Genomic DNA, 23,802 nt, shown 5'->3' on the forward strand with positions numbered 1-23,802 from the left:
GTTCTCTAAGGAGAATGTCCACATATGAGACAATTTCATAGAACAACACACACACACACACACACACACACACACACACACAGTGAATAGATGTAAAATTTGGTAAAATCTGGGGCACCTGCGTAGCTTAGTTGGTTAAGTGTCCAACTTTAGCTCAGGTCATGATCTCACCACTGGCGAGTTGGAGCCCTGCGCTGGGCTCTTTGCTGACAGCTCAGAGCCTGGAACCTGCTTCCAATTCTGTGTCTCCTTCTTTCTCTGCCCTTCTCCTGATCATGCTCTGTCTCTCTCAAAAATAAATGAACATTAAAAAAATTTAAAAAATAAATAAAAATTGGTAAAATCTGAGTAAGCTCTATAATCTAGTTAATAGTATAATCCCAATACCAATATCCTGGTTCTGATAACGTACCATAGTTAAGTAACATGCTACCTCTGGGGAAAGCTGAAGGAAGGGTACAGGGGATCTCTCCGTACTATTTTTGCAACTTCTTCTGAGTTTATAATTATTTCCAAAAAAGTAAGAAAAAAAATCATGTATTCATTCATTTAAAACAATAATAGGCCCTTTATATGCAAATAATTACTGCCCTATGATGTTAAAAAGTTTTCATTTTAAGTCAGCTTTCTCTGTCCCAGAGTACCAATAATGAACCAATCATTTTTCACAATCACCTAAGCCATGCGTCCTCATCCAGCTATGAGTTATCACCACCACGTCTTTATTTTAACATATTTGATTCATAAAATTAGTATGTGCACAAATCTTTTAAATTTTGCATTCTCTTTCATGTAGGAGTTATAATACTAGGACAATATCCCACGAGTAAATAGACTCATTATTCACGAGTAACAAAACTCAGGAATAAGCTCATTTATCACAGCATAATTTATGATGGCAGAAAACTGGAAACAATCTAAATATTCAATTAAGAACATTCTGACAGACACCAAGAATTGACGAATTGAAGGCAATCAAAATGTTATTGTAGGAGAATATTTAGTAATCTGGAAAGCTGCCCTCAGTGCTTTGCTAAGTGAAGAAAAGTTCTTCAATAGGGTACAGAACAATATGCATACACATGTATTTGCACAGTGAAACAAAAGATATTTAAATGTTAACGGTGCCTTTTCTCTGCATGATGGCATTATAGTGTTTATTTCATTTTTTGAATTATTTCAATTTTCTGAAATGTCTACAGTGAATATCTATTATATTTGTAATAAATGTAAAATGAAAAAAAACGTAATTCATATATTAAGCCCAGGTTCTGTATAAACCAGTGTTTCTAAGCTGTGGTGAGTCAACGGAGTTCCAAAGATGTATTCAAAGTGGTCCATGGCTACTACTATGAGAATGTTTAATGTGGTGTTTTCATTTAGATGACAACCTTAACACAGTAATATTGACATCTTCTGGATCATCTGGACGATCATGGTACATCACAGATGACCAGAGCCCATAATGGCATTTATTTTTATGTCTGCAAGGTTGACATGGCTGCTACTCTAATTCTCACAGACTAATGAGAAAAGAAACAAGTCAAATGTAATAGACGTATTTGTACAGCCTGCTGCACAAATTAGGGTTTGCAGAACTTCCAAGAGAGAAAGTCCTGGAGAATATGGGGCATGCCAAACTCCAAAGAACTTGAGTCAGCATTCAGTACCCAGTTCACATTGTGATCAGTGAATCAACTAGCAAAGAATATCATCAGTCACACTAAATTAGCCAGTGTTTTATAGTGGTTATTTTTAGTTTTTGTTGTATTTAATGTTTGGCCTATATGAAAGCAGCAAGTATAGGGACTTTGTGCCTATTTATTTTATTTTATTTTTGGTGCCGATTTTAAATACAGTTTTATTTAAGACATTGCATTTTCCACTTACCATACAGTGCTTATAAAGTGCAATGTTTATTTCCTTCCCCTGCACACACATTCCATATTCAAGTATCAAGGATGCCTAGTTTATTTACTACTACAGCAGCTTGACTTTAAAACTTCCATGGCATTTGCTGCCAATTTGGGTCCTTCAAACGTCTCATGCAGAACAATGCTAGACCTATTCTCAGGTTGGCTTAATCAACCTCTTCAATGGTGGGCACAGAGGAGGCACCACCAGATGGGGGAGCTCCACCACCAGGGAAGCCCCAAAACATTCCTCCCAGCACGCCTCCTGCGCTCTGGTACAGCTTGGTCATGGTGGGGTTGCAGACTTTCTCTAGCTCTTTCTGCTATGTTCAAATTCCTCCTTATCAGCAGTCTGGTTCTTATCAAGCCAGTTGATGACTTCATTACACTTGTCAAGAATCTTCTGTTTGTCCTCATTGTTGATTTTGCCCTGAAGTTTTTCACTTTCAATGGTTGCTTTCATGTTGAGTGTGTGAGATTCAAGTGAATTCTTGGAAGACACCTTGTCCCACTGCGTCTCATCTTCAGCTTTGTACTTCTCGGCTTCCTGGACCATGAGCTCAATGTCTCCCTTGCTCAAGCAGCCCTTGTCCTTTGTGATGGCAATCTCGTTCTCTTTTCCTGTGCTCTTATCCACAGCAGAGACCCTAAGGATACCATTAGCATCAATATCAAAAGTGACTTCAATCTTAGGAAAGGGGTAGGAATGGTGGTATTGCCCTTGATAAGGCAGGCATGACTCCTCTACCAGTTTCAATGCCAAGAGAAAGAGGAGTGACAGTCAACAGCGGCAAATCTTGAACATTTTCAGATATTTCTCCAGAAAGAATGGCTGCCTGGGCAGCTGCATCATAAGCAACAGCCTCATCAGGGTTGATGCTCTTATTCAGTTCCTTTCCATTGAAGAAGTCTTGAAGAAGTCTATGAATTTGGGAATATGGATAGAACCACCCACCAGGACAATATCATGGATCCAAGACTTGTTTAGTTTGGCATCCCAAAGGGCTTTTTCTACAGGGTCCAGGGTGCCGTGGAACAGGTCAGCACTTAATTCTTCAAACTGGGCATGAGTAATAGAGGTATAGAAGTTGATTCCTTCATACAAAGAATCACTCTCAATACTGGCCTGGGTGCTGGGGGGCGCCTGGGTGGCTCAGTCGGTTGAGCGTCCGACTTCGGCTCAGGTCACGATCTTGTGGTCCGTGAGTTCAAGCCCTGCGTCGGGCTCTGGGCTGATGGCTCAGAGCCTGGAGCCTGCTTCCGATTCTGTGTCTCCCTCTCTCTCTGCCCCTCCCCCGTTCATGCTCTGTCTCTCTCTGTCTCAAAAATAAATAAACGTTAAAAAAATTAAAAAAAAAAAACAACAACACTGGCCTGGGTGCTGGAAGAAAGTATATGCTTAGCACATCTGCGAGCAGTATGGAGGTGACGGACTGCCCTCTTGTTCTCGCTGATGTCCTTCTTACATTTACACTTGAACTCTGCAATAAAATGGTTGACCATTCGGTTGTCGAAGTCTTTTTCACCTAAGTGGGTGTCTCCAGATGTAGATTTGACCTCAAGGATCCCCTCTTCAATAGTGAGAGCTGACACATCAAAAGCGCCACTTCCGAAGTCAAAGATGAGCACATTCCTTTCAGCTCCAACCTTTTTGTCTAAGCCATAAGCAACAGCCACAGCATCTGAGTACACTGAGGCCAGCAACAGGTCAGCATCATTGCTAGCTTGACGCTGAGCACCATTGAAGTAAGTAGGTACTGCGACAACCGCCTTGGGAACAGTCTTCCCGAGGTAGGCCTCTGCAATTTCCTTCATCTTTGTCAAAACCAGAGAGGACATCTCTTCTGGATAGAAACAGTTTTGTCTCTCCCTTGTATTCTGCTTGGACTTTGGGCCTGCCAGCATCATTCACCACCATGAAGGGCCAATGCTTCCTATCGGACTGGACAACAGCATCGTCGAATCTACGTCCAATCAGGTGCTTGGCATCAAAAACCGTGTTGCTGAGATTCATTGCGACCGGATCAATCAATGGTTTGGTGTCACTAAAGGTGACATAACTTGGGGTGGTTTGATTTCCCTGATCATTTCCACTTTCCTGTGCCGGAAGACACCCACACAAGAGCAGGTGGTGCCAAGATCAACGCCCACTGCAGGGCCCTTAGGTAGAGTTGCTTCCGTGTGGTCCCTGCTCAGCACAATCTGGAGAGCCAGCATGGCGTTCATGGACACCCTGTGCCTGTTTAGCTTTGTGTTGTATTCACTCAGGCAGCACATTGTGAAAACTATTAAATTGAAGTCTAGACATTTTGTTTTCCTTTTCCATGTGTCTGCACACTGCTCGGGTTTGAGAAACACTGTTCTAGAACCAAAAACATTCTGGGGCACCTGGGTGGCTCAGTCGGTTAAGCGTCCGACTTCGGCTCAGGCCATGATCTCACGGTTCACGAGTTTGAGCTCCGCGTCGGGCTCTGCGCTGACAGCTCAGAGCCTGGAGCCTGCTTCGGATTCTGTGTCTTCCTCTGTCTCTGCCCCTCCTCTGTTTGCACTTTGTCTCTTTCTCAAAAATAAATCAATATTAAAAAAACCCAAACATTCCTTATGCATGAACACAGTACCTTTAGAAGCTACATAAACTCAGGGCACTAAGATGTCACTTAACACTGACACTCCCAACAGCATGTCACTAACCGAGAAGTGGATCCAGTTGCAAAGTTGGTCGCGATATTATTTGGCACCTCAACTACATTTTTCTTCTTCACAGACATTGTATTAAACACCATGTTAGGGTTCCAGATCAGTTGGCCAGAGCCCTTTTCATATAAAGTGTTCCTGGACCAGGAAGAACGATATGTCCTGGGGTACATTTGAAATCCCTTCTTTTTTCATTAGACCAGGAAACATTTTATAGCAGAGGTTTGGGGCTACCTGTCCTTGCCTTCCGCTTCATTCCAGGCCAACCTTTTCTATAAATCTAAGCAGCTCTTCCTCCTAAAAGCGTTCCCTGCCACAAAACAAATGCTATTATATGTTCATATAATTGCCCAAGGTTTTACAAACAGCTTGACAGGGCCTGTCTTACTGATTCCTTATATTGCAGCAGCTTGATACATAAGCATTAAAATTCTCATCTTATAGATATTGAAACTAATTTTCAGAGAGGTTAAGTGACTTTCCCATGATCAAACAGCTAGTAACAAAATATGCCTAAAGTAGAAGTGTTTGATTCCAATTCTCCGATTTTTCTTCCCCAACCCCTGGGAATAACTCACAACTATTTATCTTTCCTAGGTCATTAGGAGGAGTAAAATGTTTAGTTAACAAAACTTCTTCTGCATGACGAATAATAAACACTTAACTCCCTGAGATACTTGCATTTTCAAAGCAGAACGCCAGGTTGCCCAAATCTATAACATCAAGAACAGCGGAAAAGATGTGTTTGTTTCCTAGGGTTGCAAATTACCACAAACCCAGTGCTTTCCAACAACAGAAATGCATTCTCTCACAGTTTTGGAAGCCAGAGGTCTGAAATCAAGGTGCTGGCAGGGTTGGTTCCTTCTGGAGGCTTCAGGGCACAGTCCCTTTCCAAGCCTCTCTCCTAGCTCCTGTGGCTGCTGGCTGTCCTGGATGTGCCCTGACCTGCAGACACATCACTCCAATCCCTGCCACCATATTCCTATCACCTTCTCTTCTGCGTTCTCCCCTTCTCCTTTCCTCTTCTCAGGACACTTGTCATTGGATGTGGGGCTCACCCTCATCCAGGAGGATCTTATCTTGAGATCTTTAACTTAATTATATTTGCAATGACACTTTTATCAAATAAAGCCCCGTTCACAGGTTCTGAATGGACCTACCTTTGGAGGTGGGGCACAATTTGAACCACTGCACGAGGGTAACTCCAAAGTGAACACTCCTGTTCCTGGAATACATGAGGCAACTCAGCAATCCTATATCCCACCCGCTATCTTCTAGCCAAAAACAAATGTCCTGCGTCTGGAAATTTCCTCCAGGTTCTGGATTCCACCTCTGGTTTCCACCTCTAATTTTTGGTTTCCCATCTTTATGTATTCTGCCAAAAACTGGAATCTCTTCTCTACCTTGCCTGTTCATGTGACCACCTCCACTGGGAGGGCTGCCTGGTTTTCACTGGTTTCTCTACCTGGCATGGTCTTCCACTCTCCTGGGTACTTACTCAAGTCCACTGAATCCAGACTTCCAAGAAAGCTCATTGCCCACCCCTCTCATCCTCAACTACCATTTATCTTGAACCAGAATGCTAACATCGGGGAGACATGCCTGGTTGCTCTCAGAGGTGAAGGCAGCACTGCCCTGCCTGGGAATCAGTTTCTCCCATTAGTTCTTGACAGTTGATACATTTCATTGCTTCTTTCTTTCTCTTGCCCCTGCCCTCACATCGGCATCTATTCCTGTGTCCCAGAAATCCCAGGGCATTGTCCATGCCCCACTGCATGTAGGGGAGACCTGGCTCAGGGCTCCCGTGGCCACTATCCCATAGCAGTGGGGCGAAAAGGTGGTACTGGCCATTTTCAAGAAAAAAAAATGACCAATATTTGTAAGAAAAGAAAGGCTTCTCTCTGCCTTGGACCCTATTCTCTATGGCCGGTGGCACTTCTTAAAATACCTCCTCCGCTGACCACCGGAAGGAGAAACACCCATGATGGTTGTTAAAAATGCACCTTTCTGAGCCCAATTCTAGGCCACTGTAACAGAAACTCTGTGAAAAGACAGAGAACTCAGTTTTTCAGCAAGTTTCCTAGTGATCCTCTTACAACTAGATTCCAAGAACAGTCACCCAGGATAATCAGAGGGACAAAACTCAGCCATGCTTCCCGGCATCAGCAGGTAACTTCTGCTCCCACACAGAACACTTCCTGCAGCACGAGTCTGCCCACAGTTTCGGATCAGAACCTCCTGGCTCCAGAATCACCTTTCCTCCTCTGTCCTTAGCCCTCAGGCAGGAACCAGCCCACGGTCTTATCTCTTTCCGCTTTGGTTTTGGGGAAGGTGTTGCCCATCCCTGCAACTGGGCCATTCATTGCCAGTGCCCCCCAAGAGTCTCCTTTGAGTTTTGGAAAGAGGGTGGAGATTTGGGTGCCTTTCCCCACAAGCTCTAATTATCAAAGGTAAGAAGAAGTGCAGAGAGGAAAAAAGAGCTGCACAAGATGCCCCAAACCTATCCCCAGGAGGAAGTGTGCCTGCCCGACTTTGACTTGTGTAGTGCAGGAGGCTGGTCCGTGCGTGCGGCCCCCAGTCTGAGTATGCTCAGGTCAGTTTCAAAGCAACTTGTGAACTGTGCAAGCGGAAGTAGTGGGTGTCACTTTAATTTCTGCTTGAACATCTCCCTGAAGATTTCCAAATCCTCCACAATCATTAGCACATCTTCAGGGATGTGGCAAACGGCTTTAATTGTAAGTATACATCTACTGATTCACTGGACAATGAAAATACTCATCGTCAAGTCAGATGTCTTTCTTCCACTCCCAGCAGAGCCCAGAGAAGTCGGATGCCTGAGACTTCGCCCTTATAATGAGGTGGAAGCTTGTGTACAGACGCATAAATAAATAAATAAATAAATAAATAAATAAATAAATAAGAAAGCTCTGGAAAACAGTGCTTGTGATTTGGGGAACTTGGTAATGTTGCCACTAACATATTAGGAATGAATGCATCTGAAATGCTGAAGTAGCAGAAGTTTGAGTACAAAACCCAAAAACTTGAAAGAACTGGATTCAGCCTACCAACAAGCACTTAGTTACCCAGCACTTATTATGTGCTAAAAAAAATATTTTACATGTGTGTTGTGTGTCTAGATAAGTGTCCGTGTGTGTGTGTGTGTATGTGTGTGTGTGTGTGTGTGTGTGTGTGTTGCAATAAAAAATAATTCTGCAAGCTCCGACTGCTGGGCAGTTCTTGACCTTGGATGTTTAGCTTTTCAAAGGCCTGCTGGCTAGATTTAGGTTAGTGGGATGCACCATTAAAGGGTGGTATCTAGAATGTATTTTTCATTCCTAAGTACCCTTCCCTGCTCCCACACTCTTTAAAATAGATCTTCACACAGAAAGAATTATTAACAGTAGCAAAACTTTTACATGCACAGAAAAAGTTTACAAAAACCTCCCAAGATAATTGTATCCTGCTGCACAGCGAGCAAGTGTTCTGGGCCTCTGAGGGGAGGATTTGCTACTTGGTATTTGTGTTTTAGGGCAGGGTATGGGGGTAGTGGTATAATCTCAGAGGAGACGATCTGGAAGGGGATATTGTTACTCTTTTGATCACAGACCATGCTGCTTGAAATATTAATCTTTGTAACTTCATAACCACTAAGTATTTATATCTAAGGTGCTATACAAAGGTAATTTGCTATAAAGTGAGTACTACACTTTTGCTTATGTTATTTGGGATCTGCTCATGAAAGCTGTTCTCGAAACCCTGCTTTTGTTCGCACTGACCCTCCGGCCTGGTCTAGAGTACCTTACTAGCTATATATTCAATTCTTAAATGTGGCTTGGAATAGAAATTACTCTAGAAATTTAAATAGAATCCACGAAATAAGTATACTTTTAGTACAGTTTAGAAATGTAGTTCTTTGATATACATCGAATATATTGGTTTTGAATCTGTCAATTTCTTTCTAATACAAACAAACTATCAGATGTTAAATGTTGCAAAGGCAGAAAAAAAGGTTAACCTGGTAGTAAAATGGAGGGCAGGGTCTAGGAAATCTGAGATATATGACACTGGGCACACTGCTTCCCACATTGTTATATCAGCTTCCCCATGGAAATCTATAGAAACACACACACACACACACACACACACACACACACACACACACAAAATAACCCCCTACAAGACTGTACCACAGATATTATTTCCTTTTCCACATACCAGCGGTAAAAGCACCCACTTCCCCAAATTCTGAGCAGTTCTTTCTTCTAAAGAAAACCAGTTACGATCTCATGAGTGTAATTAATTACAAAAGTTAATTGCAAAAATTACACAATAGCTGGATGCAACCTATTTTGCAATAAAAGATGGCATATCAGTAAATTTAATCTGCAAAGATTCATACTACCATCTTATAACAGGCTTGGGAAATTTGGATATGAGAGTTTCCATGCATACTCAATGTAAAAAAAAAATAAAGATAGATATGTAATTTTCTCAAATAAAGTCATTGCTCCAAATCTCATTAAATTCTGGCAGATATTTCTTGGTCTGTTTCATTTCTTTCTTAGGCTTCAAATACGCTTATCAAAGCCATAAACCTTTGGTCCAGTCCTCACTGATCTCAGCCTTCACAGTATTAATGATTTTGATGGGAGACCAGGGACGGCTGTTTGAGGTTTATAGCAATTTGAAGCAAATGTTTCCATCCACTCTTTCTGTTCATGTTCATATAAGACTCAAGAGAGAAACAGGTCTTGTGCTCTGCTTTTAGTAAACCCTTTGCTTTAACGTAAGTTGTCTGTGAACACTTTAAAAGACACACTTCACACTTTTAGAGGCCACCTCCTTGAATGACTTGGCTACAAATTATCAGTGAACTTTCAGTGTAAATAACAGCATTTTAATCCCTTCTACTTCATGCTTTATTCCCATCATGTTTCAAAAAACTAGACAAGTAGCTGATGGTTTCTCTGAAATAAAAATCACCCTATTTCATTTGGAGACTAGGTATACAATTAGGTATGGGGGGATTCAGGAACAAATATCCAAAAACTAAGTCCTCCGACCTTCACTGTCCACTAAAGGTGACAGAGACCTCTAAAGTTGACCCTAAAACCCCAAAGTCTCATGGGGAGCCTGGGTGGCTCAGTAGGTTTAGCATCTGATTCTTGGTTTCAGCTCAGGTCATGATCTCATGGTTCGTAAGTTCAAGCCCCACATCAAGCTTTGTGCTGACAGTGCAGAGCCTGCTTGGGATTCTCTCTCTCCCTCTCTCTCTCTCTGTCTCTCTCTGCCCCTCTCTGCCCCCCTCCTGCTCTCTCTCTCTCTCTCTCTTGCAAAACCAATAAATAAACTTAAAAAAATTTTAAACCCCAAAGTCTGAGCTCCTGGAGCATGGGAGTGAGATGGCATTGTGTCCCAGTACCAGAAAAATATTCAATGGCTCTTTTCCTCATGAACTCTTATCACTGGACTGTTTGGTCAAGCAGCCATAGACTGCCAGTGGGGTGGGGAACAGGGAGGAGGCAGCCAAGGAGGTCAAGGCCAAGGTGCAGAAACACAACACAGTAAGAGGTCCCTTTTAGCATCTTCAGCACAGTCAGATTTACATGAAAGCAGGATCAAAACTAATGCAGTCAAGAGCCAATGGCAGTATATGCTGCTATTTTTTTTTTAATTTTTTTTTAACATTTATTTATTTTTGAGACAGAGAGAGACACAGCATGAACGGGGGAGGGGCAGAGAGAGAGGGAGACACAGAATCGGAAGCAGGCTCCAGGCTCTGAGCTCTGAGCCATCAGCCCAGAGCCCGACGCGGGGCTCGAACTCACGGACCGCGAGATCGTGACCTGAGCTGAAGTCGGATGCTTAACCGACTGAGCCACCCAGGCGCCCCTATGCTGCTATTTTTTAAATATATCTTTCCTCAAACAGGTAGCAACCGCTCAAATAAAAGATCTCAGTAAGAAATGAAACTTGGAGTTCTCATGAGAAACAACAAAGTAATGATTTAGACTGTTTTAAACAGCTGCTTTATCTAAGTCTCCAAGGAGAGTTTCAAGAAAACTCAGGCAAAGCATCCATCTTTAAAAAGTCCACATTCAAAGAGTAGTAAGGACAGGACAAAAACAGTAGTCCGATTGTTCAGAAGAACAAAAGCATTCTTGTTGCCGGGAACTGCTTCATGGACAGGGCACTAGACCTTGAAGGATGAGGATTTTTTGAAATAGCGGTGGAGTTTGGGGGAAAGGAATCCACTTCAGGAGTGATAATTTTATATCATTTTAATTTTGTATTTGTTGATATCCAGCTTTGTGACAGGGTCAGGAAGTTTGTATCTGTCATAAGTTATTTAGGCGACTTCATGTGCAACCAAGTTTGGAAACCCATACCTTGACCTACAGCTGTGGTTCTCCCAAGGGTGGTCCCTGAACCCGTAGTCTCAAAATTAGCATGTCCTTGGAACCTGTTAGACAGACAAATGCTCAGGGCCCTCGGAGGACCTATTGAAGCAGAATCCTTAAGGGTGGGGCCTGCGGATTTTAACTAGAAGCCAGGGAAATGGGATGTAGGTGAGGTTTAGACCCACTGGCCTACAGAGATGCCAAAGTTCCCAAGGTGCCTCTTCAGAAGATTCCTGAGAATTTCTGATGCATGGGTAATTTAGCATTACTAGATAAAAACAAAGGTGAGGGGCGCCAGGGTGACCCAGGTTAGGCGTTCGACTCTTGATCTCGGCTCACATCATGATCTCATGGTTCGTAGGACTGAGCCCCGCATCGGGCTCCGTGCTGACAGCGTGAAGACTGCTTGGGAGTCTCTCCTTCTCTCTCTCTCTGCCTCTCCCCGACTCATGCACGCGCACACGCTCTTTCTCTCTCTCTTTTTAAAAAGGTAATATTAAAGAGGTTAGAGTGGAAGAAAGCCAACGCATAAAAGACTCAAAAACTGAGAACAAACTGAGGGTTGATGGGAGGTGGGAGGGCGGGGAGGGTGGGTGATGGGTATGGAGGAGGGCACCTGTTGGGATGAGCACTGGGTGTTGTATGGAAACCAATTTGACAATAAACTTCATATATTGAAAAAATAAAATAAAATAAAATAAAAAGGTAATATTGACTGTAGTCTAAAGTAAACTACAAAAAATTTAAAAAATAAAGGTGAGATTACATAATCTTACAGAGGGGCCAATCTTTAGAAGCATGCCTCTAAAGGAAGAGAGAAGAAAAGGAATAATACTGATGGGGGACTATATAAAAATAAAACCTTTGTGTGTCCCGAAGAAGTATAATTAAACAAGAAATTGGAGATTAAAATGCAATGGTACTAGCCGACGCTGAAACCGCTCATCTGGAAGAAGAAGCTTTGATTTTTCAAAGTCGTCAATATGTCGAGATTGATATTTACAAAAACCGGGATCATTCTCTCAGGAGGGAAGCTGTTTATAAAACAACTTCTGAGGATTTTCTGGTCGGAGTCCTTCTGGAATCAGGCACATCTTGTTTCCTAGGCAGCCTGTGTCCGATACCTTGAAGAGATAGCTTTCGTTGACAATGTTCCTATTACTCCCCTACGGGTAGCTCCCGCTGCTCTGTTGCACATTCTTTTGCCCAGGTACCTGTTTACATGTTTGGAGCCATCGGATACGAGGCTAAACAGCTGTGATGTCTGCAGGCTCTTCGTGGCAGCCTGCTGCAGATGGGACCAGCTGGTGAGCTGTTCACCCCGCTACACGGGCTCTCTTTGTCCTGCTATAGAAGATGGTGACTCATTAGCTCACCCCGGCCTCCCTCTGTTGGAAAAGCAGAACCGGATGTGCTGCCCTTCATGTACCGAAGATTCTGCTAGGAGGGAAGCGTGTCTAATTTTGAATATTTCCAGCACTGCTCCTATTTCTGGGAATGGTGACAGATTGAAGTTCAGTGCTACCACTAGGATGCCTAGTGCAGCGACCAAGGTTAGGGTACCGTTCCCGCCAGCCAATGAGAGCAAAGCTGCCAGCCCACACAGAGAAGAGACTCACTTGCTTGGCCTCTCCATTTGATGCTCTATGTGACCGAGCATAACCAGATAAAAAGGAATACGAAAAAGATCGTTTAGGGGCTTGGCAAGGAATGACATTTCTGCATGGTTTGTTGTTGTTGCTTCTTCGAGCAGGAAGTAGTTTGACCAAGAGAAATGCCACCTTCCTTGGGATGCTTGGCCTCATGTTTACTCCTGCACGTTGCTTTTGCAAGTCAGAAAATCAAGAGGAGCGAAGAAAGGGCCAACCCTCACCTAGGATCTTGGGACCTGAGACATTGCAGGGCCCATGAATTTCAAAGTGTGACGTCAAACCACAAAAATCCAAACCCAGATCACTTGCCATTCGGCTGTCTTTTAAATTATGCAAATAGAGGGCGCCTGGGTGGCTCAGTTGGTTAAGCGCCGACTTCAGCTCAGGCCACAATCTCGCGGTCCGTGAGTTCGAGCCCTGCGTGGGGCTCTGGGCTGATGGCTCAGAGCCTGGAGCCTGCTTCCGATTCTGTGTCTCCCTCTCTCTCTGCCCCTCCCCCGTTCATGCTGTGTCTCTCTCTGTCTCAAAAATAAATAAAACGTTAAAAAAATTTTTATAAAAAATAAAAAAAAAATTATGCAAGTAGAATAGATTCCTTAGGTGTTGATTTATTTGAATGCAAAAGTTATCTTGGAGTTTTTAGAAACATATCAGGAATATTTAGAAATATTAGGAATTCTGTGTAAAGGAAGGGAATAGTCTAAGATGATTTTTCAATGTTCTCATCCAGTCCCAGAACCCTACTGATTCACTTGCTTTTGTATACAACTCTACGAGCAAATATGAATGCAATCACTAAAAATTACATTTAGTAGATACATAAAGGTTATATAACAAGACCAGAAATATTACAGAGTCTGTTCTTACATTATTATTCGCCTTTCGAAGGTTTCTTAATTCCTTTATGGACTTTAAATACCACTTAATCACTTCTGGCTGCAGTCCAATTCATATATTCAACTGATCTGTATGGCAACGCACTTCCAAAACATATGCTATAGATATTTACAACTAGACTCCATACTTTCATTCCACAATGTCAAGAGAGGAGAGGCCAAAAGGGATGAACTGCAGTTTGTATCCATGCAAGTCCTAGACCATTTTCTCCAAAAGCACTTCTGTAACAGGCTCTCAAAAGCCTTCCTTCCCTCTTTCCCTCCCTCCCTCCCTCCCTACCTTCCTTCCCTCTTTCCTTCCTTCCTCCCTCACTCCCTCCCTCGGTCCCTCCCTATGCAGAAAGAGCCTGTCATCTACCAGGAACTATGCCAATGTTTTACTGTCTTTCATCTTTTACACATTTTTCTCCATGTAAAAGTTCAAAAAATATTTTTGCCCAACGCTTTGAGACAGCAGGTGATGTGAGATATATCAATAACAGACCCCATTCTTTCTGAAGTTGATTAGGATTTGCTAAAAAGCGTGATAGTAAACAACACATCAGGTATTTGACATCGTATGTCTCCACCTTCTGGCCACAAGGCAGAAAGGCATATGCCTGAAAGTTAACCAGTTCTGGGAACGGACCAGCTTTTACAAATGGAATCTCTTGGCTGTTACTACAGCGTTCAAATATTTTCTGAAAGCCTTGTCTGGGTGTGGTTCCAGATAAGAAGCAGACTCATAAGAATAGTTGGTAGGAAACATGATTTTCTTATTTTGTGAAAAACCCTACCTTATATACGAGCAAATCTTTGAACAATCCAAGCGCACACAGCTTAACAATGTTGTTTGGAAAATACTCAAATGTTAACAAGGATAATATGATGTTGAGCTATTTGTCAATCTGTGGTTTTCAAAGTCCTTTCATATCCATGACGTTGGTCATCATTACCATGGAAAGGTGGCTGGGGGGGTGCCGGGGTGGCTCAGTCAGTTCAGCATCAGACTTCGGCTCAGATTTGTGAGTTCTAGCCCCACATGTGGCTCACTGCTCTCAGTGCAGAGCCTGCTCCAGAGCCTCTGTCCCTCCCGCTCTCTGCCCCTGCCCCGCTCACACTCTCTCTTTCAAAAAAGAAAGGTGGCTGGCACATGTAAGAAACAGAGTTGGGGAGAGAACTCACGGGTTTTATAGTTCAACAGGGACAGGTTTGCTTATCAGCAACTCCATTTTTTTCCCACGTAACCATAAACAAATACCTTAAACTTCTGAAGACACTTCAAATATCAAACAGTGAGAAGAGCCTGTGGTGGCGGGGAAGATCACACAGAATATATAGCTTATTTAAAAGTACAGAGAATGCCCGATGACAGATGAATAGATACACCAAGTGAAGTACAGGAGTCCCTCCCTTTACCCACGGTTTTGCTTTCCACGGTTTCAGTCACCCATGGTCAACTGAGGCCTGGAAGCGGATCTCCTTCTTCTGACATAGTCAGGAGGTCAACAGCAGCCTCACACCACATCACAGGGTCTATGTCATTGCTCTCACCCCATCTCATCACGTGGGCACGTTTTCATCCCACACCATCACCAGAAGGGGGCTGAGTGCGGCACAAAATATTTTGAGAGAGACAGAGAGAGAGAGACCATATTTGCATAACTTTCATTACCGCACATTGTACAATTATTCTGTTTTATTACCAGTTACTATTAATCTCCTACTGTGCCTAACTTATAAATTAAATGTTACCATAGGCATGTATGTATAGGATAAAAATATTGTACCTCTAGGGGTCAGCACTATCCGTGGTTTTGGGCATCCGCCGGGAGTCTTAGAACGTGCGCCCCACGGATAAGAGGGGACTAGAAATATTGTTCAGTCTTAAAAAGGAAAGAAATCCCGGCACATGCCACATTAATGCATCTTGAGGACATGATGCTAAATGAAATAAGCCAGACACAAAAGGACAGATACGGCATGATTCCACTTAGCTGGAGAACCGAGAGTAACCAAAGTCATAGAGACAGAAAGTAGAATCAAGGTTAGCAGGGGCTGGGGGGGGGTGGGGGAGAGGAAGGAATGGGGAATCGGTTTGATGGTATAGAGTTTCAGTTTTACAAGGTGAAAACATTCTGAGAGACAGCTGGTTCGTGATGGCTGCACAACAGTGTGACTGTACTTAACAGTCACACTTAATGGTTAAAGTGGCCAATTTTACGTTATATCTATTCAGCACATACAAAACATTAGAGAGATACCTAGTCCATGGGGAACAGAAGCGCCTAGAAGCTGTAACAGCTCCCCTACTTGGCTGTATCACTGCCATGGATCATTTAACAATGATATGAAGGCTAGGGCTTTCAATGATGGGCCTAGGTCTCTTCTCTGTGGGAAAGTAAGTTACCAGACCCTTCCACCAGACTAACCAAGGTATGTATGTCCATAGGAGTTTTTAATGTTTAGAAACAGTCCAACGGCCTTGCACCCTGATGTGGGATATGCTATCTAAAAACACAGGGGTCAAATCCACTAAAGACAAGTTTTAAACTTTCTGGTAAATTTGAACAGAATGTGGCTTCCATTCCTTGTCTTACTTTAGGTGAGATAGATTTTTAGTGTAATAAATCATATCCAGCACCCTCCTTGTGCTCTGACCCATAAGGAAACATGGCTGACATCACTCCATTACATAGCGGCTGGTGCCTCCCTCTGCCACGTATAACCTCGAGTTTTCAAAGGCAGTGTCACTGGCTGAGTCTAGGAGGTGGCTCAGGCTATAAAACTGAGTCCAGAATTGTCATTTAGTCATAGAATTATGACCAAAATATTTTAAATCATCCACACTAATAAACCAGATAGGTTTCATCAAGAGACCAGGTCCCTGAGTAGATTTTGGGTATCCTGCTTGGTATGTCAGGAAAGTCCTAAATCTGTGTCGCCCTCGCAAAAGGTGGTGACGGAAGGCCTGGCAGGCAGAGCACAACAGAGTGGAGGGAAGTGGGGAGAGTGTAAGTGCAGCATTTACTGAAGGGAGCCAAAACCCATCTCCAGCAAAGCATCAATAGGCGTTGGATGGGGTATTCCGTGAAGTCCCTTACTCACATGAAGATGCTCAAACATTTCACCATAGGGTTCTGAGGTTCTAGACAGAATAAGCAAACACCTCAGAAGGCCTGAATTAGAGACAGAATTGTTGCCCCCTAAAAAACAACTTGACAAAAATATTAAGAAGGGTCTGTTACAATTTTCTTCATCCATGAATCATGTTGTCTGTTTCAAGAACTCTTAGTGAGCTTTTTAAACTTTAAATCAAAGTGTCAAATAAAAATTATTGATTGTAATTGCAGCTACTATTTATGAACACTTATTCTGTGTTTTCCTACATTCTAACTCTCCTGACATTTGACATACGAAGGACCAAGGGTCAGAGATATTAAGGAACTTCTGCAAGGCCACAGTTGCTAAGTGGCAGAGCTGGGTTTTCAGCCCAGTCTGTCTGTCTCCAAAGCCTGTGCAATTATCTACTGGATCTACCTTAGGTTTTTAGTGTGGAGTTAGCTCATTCTTTAGTATTTTCAAAAATATATATTGGGGCGCCTGGGTGGCTCAGTCAGTTGAGCGTCTGACTTCAGCTCAGGTCATGATCTCGCCATCTGTGGGTTCAAGCCCCGCGTCGGGCTCTGTGCTGACAGCTCAGAGCCTGGAGCCTGCTTCAGATTCTGTGTCTTCCCCTCTCTCTGCCCCTCCCCAGCTCACGTTCTGTCTCTCTCTGTCTCTCAAAAATGAATAAATGTTAAAAAAAATTAAAAAAAAAAAAAGAAGCCGAGTGGAAACATGGTTTTCCTCACCAGATTCAATTTCAGAGAGCAAAGACAGAGTCCTTTTGCTTTTTGCATCTGCACTTCTGGTTCAGTGCCTGAAATTAAGGAGATGTTGGAATCAATCCATGAATCAATGGACTCCACACAACTAAATTAAAAGAGTGTTGCCAGAAAATACTGATCAATACGGATCATGGGCAGCCACCTCCAGTGGCTCCAGTCACCTCCAGTGAATGAAAAAAGTCATCAGTCTCTACCTTGGGAATATTTTTATGTTAGAAAAATATTCCCTACTAATGCCCTTGCCCCCTGAGGGACAAAGCGGTGTGAGCAGTGGCCATATGTGACGGACCTGAAGGAGATGAGGCGGTCTGGCAGGAAGGAAGGCAGCAACAGTAGCCCTGAAGCCTAGCACAGTGCCTGGTGCATGCAAGTGTTTGGTAAATATGTAAATAAACTGATGAACCAGGGCACAATAGCAGGTCTGCCCTTAGAAAGACAATAAGGGCACAGGAAGCAACAGACCATCACAGGGGACCTCATTCCTCCCGTAAGACAGGGGCACCCCCCGGGACACCCTTGGAGAGGCACTGTTTCCAGAAGAAGCACTACTCAGGTACTCACACCTGCCTGACCTATTCAGCTGATCCTCAGGTTGCAAAAGATAGCAAAGTTATAGGCAAAGTTGTTAGAAAATGTAGTAAATTCTCAATGATTTAAGTGCTGGTAATTTCATTTGTGGATTACTTGAGTTAATGTTGCTTTTTTTTCCCCCCTGCTTACGTCATTTCATTGTTCTTTGGTCCTTCCACCATGACAGGGAAACAAAACTAAATTATATCTAGAAAGCCAGAACATAGCAGCTATTTCAAGGAGGTTTTCAGCATACCAACCTTTCCCCACCCTTACTCAATAATTCTGAATGGCTTATTGTTGTTATTATTGTTGTTATTTCGTGCATTTCAAGTTCCTCAAACTAACATATAAGAGTGGCATAGTTTAACTGCTTCTTGTACCAAACCAACCTTTTTGCTGTCCATTGGTATCTCTGAAATAAGACTTGTGAATACATTTTCATTTTGGCATACTGGTCCATTCATTCATTCATCAACAAAATGGATACAGACACAGAGACTAGAGCAGAAGGCAGTTCAGACAAGGTCCTTCTCTCATGGAGAGAGAAGCCATTTTTAAGCCATTTTTTTATCAGATCATTTTCAAGTAGAGAATGAAAAAGGGATATGAGAGTAAATCTGACCTCTAAGGATGAAACATTAAAGTTGAGATACGAATGAAAAGAAGCACCCAATCCTGTAACGATCAAGAAGAGACTCTGCAGAAGAAAGAAGAGCTGGTTTAAGGAAGACAGAGAGAGAAGGAGAGAGAGAGGGAAGGAGAGAGAGAGGGAAGGAGAGAGAGGGACTATGTGGTTGAAACAGAATGGGCAAGGAAGAGAACAGTATGAGATGATATTTGAAAGGTTGGCAGGGCATAATCAGAGTAAAGAGTTTTGAACTTTATTCTAAGTATGATGGGAAGTGATTGGAGAGCTTTAAATAAAGAACTGACATAATCATCATACTTGGAATTTGCAGAGGTCTCATTGGCTGGCAGGAGCATGGCTTGTAGACAACCCAACAGCAGAATCAGGAGTGCCAGCCAGAAGACTACCGAAGGCAAGAGACAATGGTGTCTTAATCTAAAATGATAGTGGTAGAAACAGAATGAAGAAGTCTGATCTAGGATTTTTTAAGATTTGTATATAGATTATATGTTAAGGAGAGGAAAAGGAAGAAATATTTTTTATCTGAATAACCCAGTAAGTGGTAATGGTGTTTATGGAGACATAGTGGGACACACAAGCTTCCTGAGAGGTTACCAGAAGGTCTGCTTTGCCCACATTAAGTTTGAGAAGAAGTTTCAACTCACATGGAAGTGTCCAGTGGATAATTAAATCTTTGAGTCTGGAGTTTCTGGGGCATAGTCAAGGCTAGAGGTAGACAGTGATGGGGTCACTGGCCATGACATGGCTGAGTGAGATCACTTATGGAGAATATACAAATAAATAATGGGAGGTGGCTGATAACTTGCCTATGGGGCACCTCAAGTTCAGCTTAGAGAAAGAAAGAAAATAGAATGGGAGGTGGCTGATAACTTGCCTATGGGGCACCTCAAGTTCAGCTTAGAGAAAGGAAGAAAATAGAGCACTGAGAAGAAGTAGTTGGTGAGGAAAGAGAAATGGAGATTACAGTGTGATGAAAGACAAAAGAATTTTGAGGAGGAAGTAATAGTCAACTTTGTCAAATGTTTTTGAGAGGTCAAGAATGATATGGATAGGGGTGCCTGGGTGGCTCGGTCAGTTAAGTGTCTGACTTCAGCTCAGGTCATGATCTCACGGTCCATGATTTCGAGTCCCGCGTCAGGCCCTATGCTGACAGCTCAGAGCCTGGAGCCTGCTTCAGATTCTGTGTCTCCCTCTCTCTCTGCCCCTCCCCCACTCATGCTCTGTCTCTATCAAAAAATGAATAAATGTTAAAAAAACTTTAAAAAAAGAATTATATGGATAAAGATAACTATTGAGTTTGGCAACATGAAGGTCATTATCACTTTGATGAGAGCTTCTTACTGGAGTAACAGGGAGAAATGTCTGGTTGGTAGCAGGCTGAGGAATCCACATGAGGTAGGGAGACAGCGATTATAGAAAACTCTTTCAAGAAGATTTTCTGCGAAGCGGACAAAAGAAATAGTTGAAAAAAGACATAAGGCAGAGATGAGACTGTTTTGTTTCAAGGACAGGAGATATCTCTATATGCTGATAGGAATAACCTAGTAGAAAGAAAGCAATTCATCATCTAGGGGTGAAGGCTCACTTTAGGTACAAAAAGTTTGGGAGGCAAGACGGGTTGGAACTGTGAAAAGGTTGGGCCCTTGCTGGGAGCAGAGATATCTCCACCTCTACAAAAGGAGACAAGGCAGAGAGCGTGAGTTAACATAAAACCAGGTTGGTATACTTGGAGGTGTGAAGGTAAGGGTGCAGAGTTTCTGCTTGTTTCTCGGGGAAGCATGATGGAACATCATTATCTGAGACCGGGTTTGGAGGAAAGATGAAAGTGTGAAGCAACCGTTTTAGAGAGTGAAAAAGTGAACATCTACGGCAGAAACACCAGTAGTACTAAATGTCCAATTGTGGGGTCTAATAATGAATATAAACTAGGATCAGTCAGCCAGTTGTGTGTTTTTCTCTAGCAGCTGTTCATGCGCAGACTCCTGAAATGGGGCAAGCTAGGGAAGGCTTTTCCAAGAAAGCATAAGACAGCAAACGCACTGAGGGCATTCTGAAGGAAGCCATTATAGTAATAGGTCATGACCTTTAGGCTGGTGAGGAGGTAGTAAGGTCATGAAAAAGGATAGATTGGACATCTGTCCTAAAAGACTTGAGGCACTCAAGAATTGCTAGAGTAGAAACGTGTCAGGGCGCCTGGGTGGCTGAGGCAGTTAAGCATCCAACTCTTAATTTCGGCTCAGGTCATGAACTCACAAGATTGAGCCCAGATTGAGCCCCGCCTCGCCTCGGGTTCTGTGCTGACAGTGCAGAGCTTGCTTGGGATTCTTCTCTCCCTCTCTCTCTGCCCCTCTCCCTCCCCCTCTCTGAAAATAAATAAATAAACATAAAAAATGTGTGAGTACATAAAGGATAAGAAGTGGGATGCTTGGAGTTAAAAACAAACAAACAAACAAACAAACAAACAAACAAGGAACGATTTGCTTCATCACCTCTTCTTAGTGCAGCCCTAGTTCTAAACCCTAGGAGATTGAACTTGGCTACTCTGCATACTTTCTGTATGCCCTTGGGGAAGCCATGTAATATCTCTGAGCTCCTATCTATAAAATAGAGATATTCGTCCTTTCCTATTACTTAGAAGGTTACAGACAACATATGTAAAGCTATTACTACATGGCAGGTGTTCAATCTTGGCTGCTATTTATAATGATTTTCATTATAACACACAGAATGTGGCTGTCCCTACATTATGTGTAATATAATGTATATATAATATGTGAATAGATTGCTCTTCTCTTGTAACTCAGGTTCCTGATTTTTGCAGCCTTTTTAAAAAATCTTCTCTTGGCAGACTGGTAACTATCACTCCTGTGGCTATCAGGAGTGGAAACCAGCTTCTGAGCCCCTATAAATGCCGGCTGCAGGAGATGAGACCCATCAGGGAGTCAAGCATTTCCCACTGATGCTTCTTTTGTGATGCTTCTTTCCCTATTCAGAATTCTATTTTAATGGCTTCAGGCCCTCCTGTGCTGTGCCAGATACTTGAGTTTGGGCCTCGGTAAGAGTTACTGTTGTTGTTGGTTTTTTTCACTATTCTGCGATCTGAATGAAGGAGTATCTCACACAGGTATGTCACAAAAATAAAAAAAGGAAGTACTCATACATTGTTGAGTATATTTGATTTCATCTATATTAAAACAAACCAATAAAGAACACTGTAACGCGGAAATAAATGAGATGGGAGTCCAGTGTTCTGTGACTCTGTGGGCCAATAATGCTTCTCATTTAGGCTCCCTATTGGGTGCTCCCCTGGTTATGCTTACATCATTAACGGTAACTTAACAGTTCATAGAACGGGGAAAAAAAGGCTTTGTCTAGACCATTAATGACCTTCCCCATCTGTAGCTGATGCCACAATTCATTCTCTGGATTTAAATTTAGCCTACACAGTTATCAAGAGGAATTAATAAAGTTATCCATTCCATGTAAATTTGCAATTTATTTCCAAATGTCTAAATAACTTAAAGCCAAATGAACCAAGAACCACTTATAAAGAAATCCCTTAATTTTGTGTTCTTACACTTAATTCCTTTTCTTAACATTTAAAAACTCTTTAACCAAAACTGCTGTTGTAATAAGGTGCAACGAATAAGCTGGTTAGTATTAAAGATTTAACTTCTACTAACGAAAAGCACTTTCACTGATGCTGGCAGAATATATAAGTAAAAAAAAAGAGAGAGAGAGAGAGAGAGAGAGAGAGAGTGGGGCACCTGGGTGGCTCAGCTGGGTAAGCATCCAACTTCATCTCAGGTCATGATCTCATGACTAGTGAGTTCAAGCCCCACATGGGGCTCTGTGTTGACAGCTCAGAGCCTGGAGCCTGCTGCAGATTCTGTGTCTCTGGCTCTCTCTATCCCTCCCCCACTAGTGTTCTCTCCCTCCCTCCTTCTCTCTCTCAAAAATAAGTAAACATTAAAAAATTTTTTTAATAAAGCAACAAAACTTTATTATAAAAAAAAATTGGGGGTGCCTGCGTGGCTCAGTCGGTTGAGCGTCTGACTTCAGCTCAGGTCATGGTCTTGCAGTTCGTGAGTTCGAGCCCCGTGTTGGGCTCTTTGCTAACAAACAGATCAGGGCCTGGAGGCTGCTTCTGATTCTGCATCTCTCTCTCTCTCTCTCTCTCTCTCTCTCTCTCTCCCCCTCCCCTGCTCATGCTCTGCCTCTCTCTGTCTCTCAAAAATAAATAAATGTTAAAAAAAAATTAAAAAAACAAAAAAGTTCCCCCTAGGAGGAAAGAGGCAACAATGGATCAAAAGGTTCTCAGAGACAAACTGAATGAAAATAAAACATAAGCAGAAGTGTGTGTGTCTTTTAAAGAACAAATAACATCTCGGAAACACAGTAATAATTGGTCAGTACTTAAATACATTAATTAGGTTCATCAGATTAGGAAATCCAGATAGATATCTTGCTTAGATTTTTAGTGGAAAATTCCCTCCAGTTCTGTAGGGCACTTAAAAGTCCTCTCGTAACTTGTGGATTAGCTTAACTGGAAGACATCATTGAATCTTGGAGAAACAATCAATCTTTGTTGTATCAATGGAACTACAGTGTGAGTGCAATTTCACAAATGTAAGGGTTTGGGTTTTTTTGTTTTAACTTTAGGGTTGTAAAAAACCCTTGAGGAGCATATGTTGATTGATGTTTTAGATCAAAGTTGACTCCAGTGGGGAGCACCAAATGCCCCTTCCCTGTCTTTTCTCTCTGCCACCTGCAGAGGACGCTGACATGCGAAGATTCTGGGAGAAGACGTCTCTCATGGTTACGGAGCAGAGCACATAGTTCCGAACTACTGCTTACCAACTGGCCGGATCCACCCCTGGCAGAGTGGAGGTGTGGCTTCCTTGAATGATACAGGAGCGCTGTATCGTTCCTCACTCTGGTATCACTGGTGGACCGGAGTGAGGGATGGGACCCAGACAAACTTGGTGACCAGTCCCACCAGAGTTTTTTCCCCATCACTTTGGTTCTGGTGACAAGACCATGAGGCCCTGAAAAGGAGTCATGAAGTGCCTGTTTCTATTTAAAAACATTCAGAGATACTACAAGGTGGGAAGGAGTTGGGGGTAATCTGCCAATCGGTGGGGACCCAGAACAC

The 23,802-nt window shown here is 42.7% G+C and overlaps 1 protein-coding gene and 1 pseudogene across 4 annotated transcripts in view; both read right to left on the reverse strand.

Moving 5' to 3' along the window:
* The window catches only part of RCAN2 (regulator of calcineurin 2), a 273,661-nt gene that overhangs the window by 172,849 nt on the left and 77,010 nt on the right, over positions 1-23,802 (reverse strand). The gene's annotated exons all lie outside the window — the stretch shown is intronic.
* Positions 2,036-4,190, reverse strand: LOC122219250 (annotated as a pseudogene).

This window comes from Panthera leo, chromosome B2 (assembly GCF_018350215.1).
Source record: "Panthera leo isolate Ple1 chromosome B2, P.leo_Ple1_pat1.1, whole genome shotgun sequence".
Lineage (NCBI taxonomy): Eukaryota > Metazoa > Chordata > Mammalia > Carnivora > Felidae > Panthera > Panthera leo.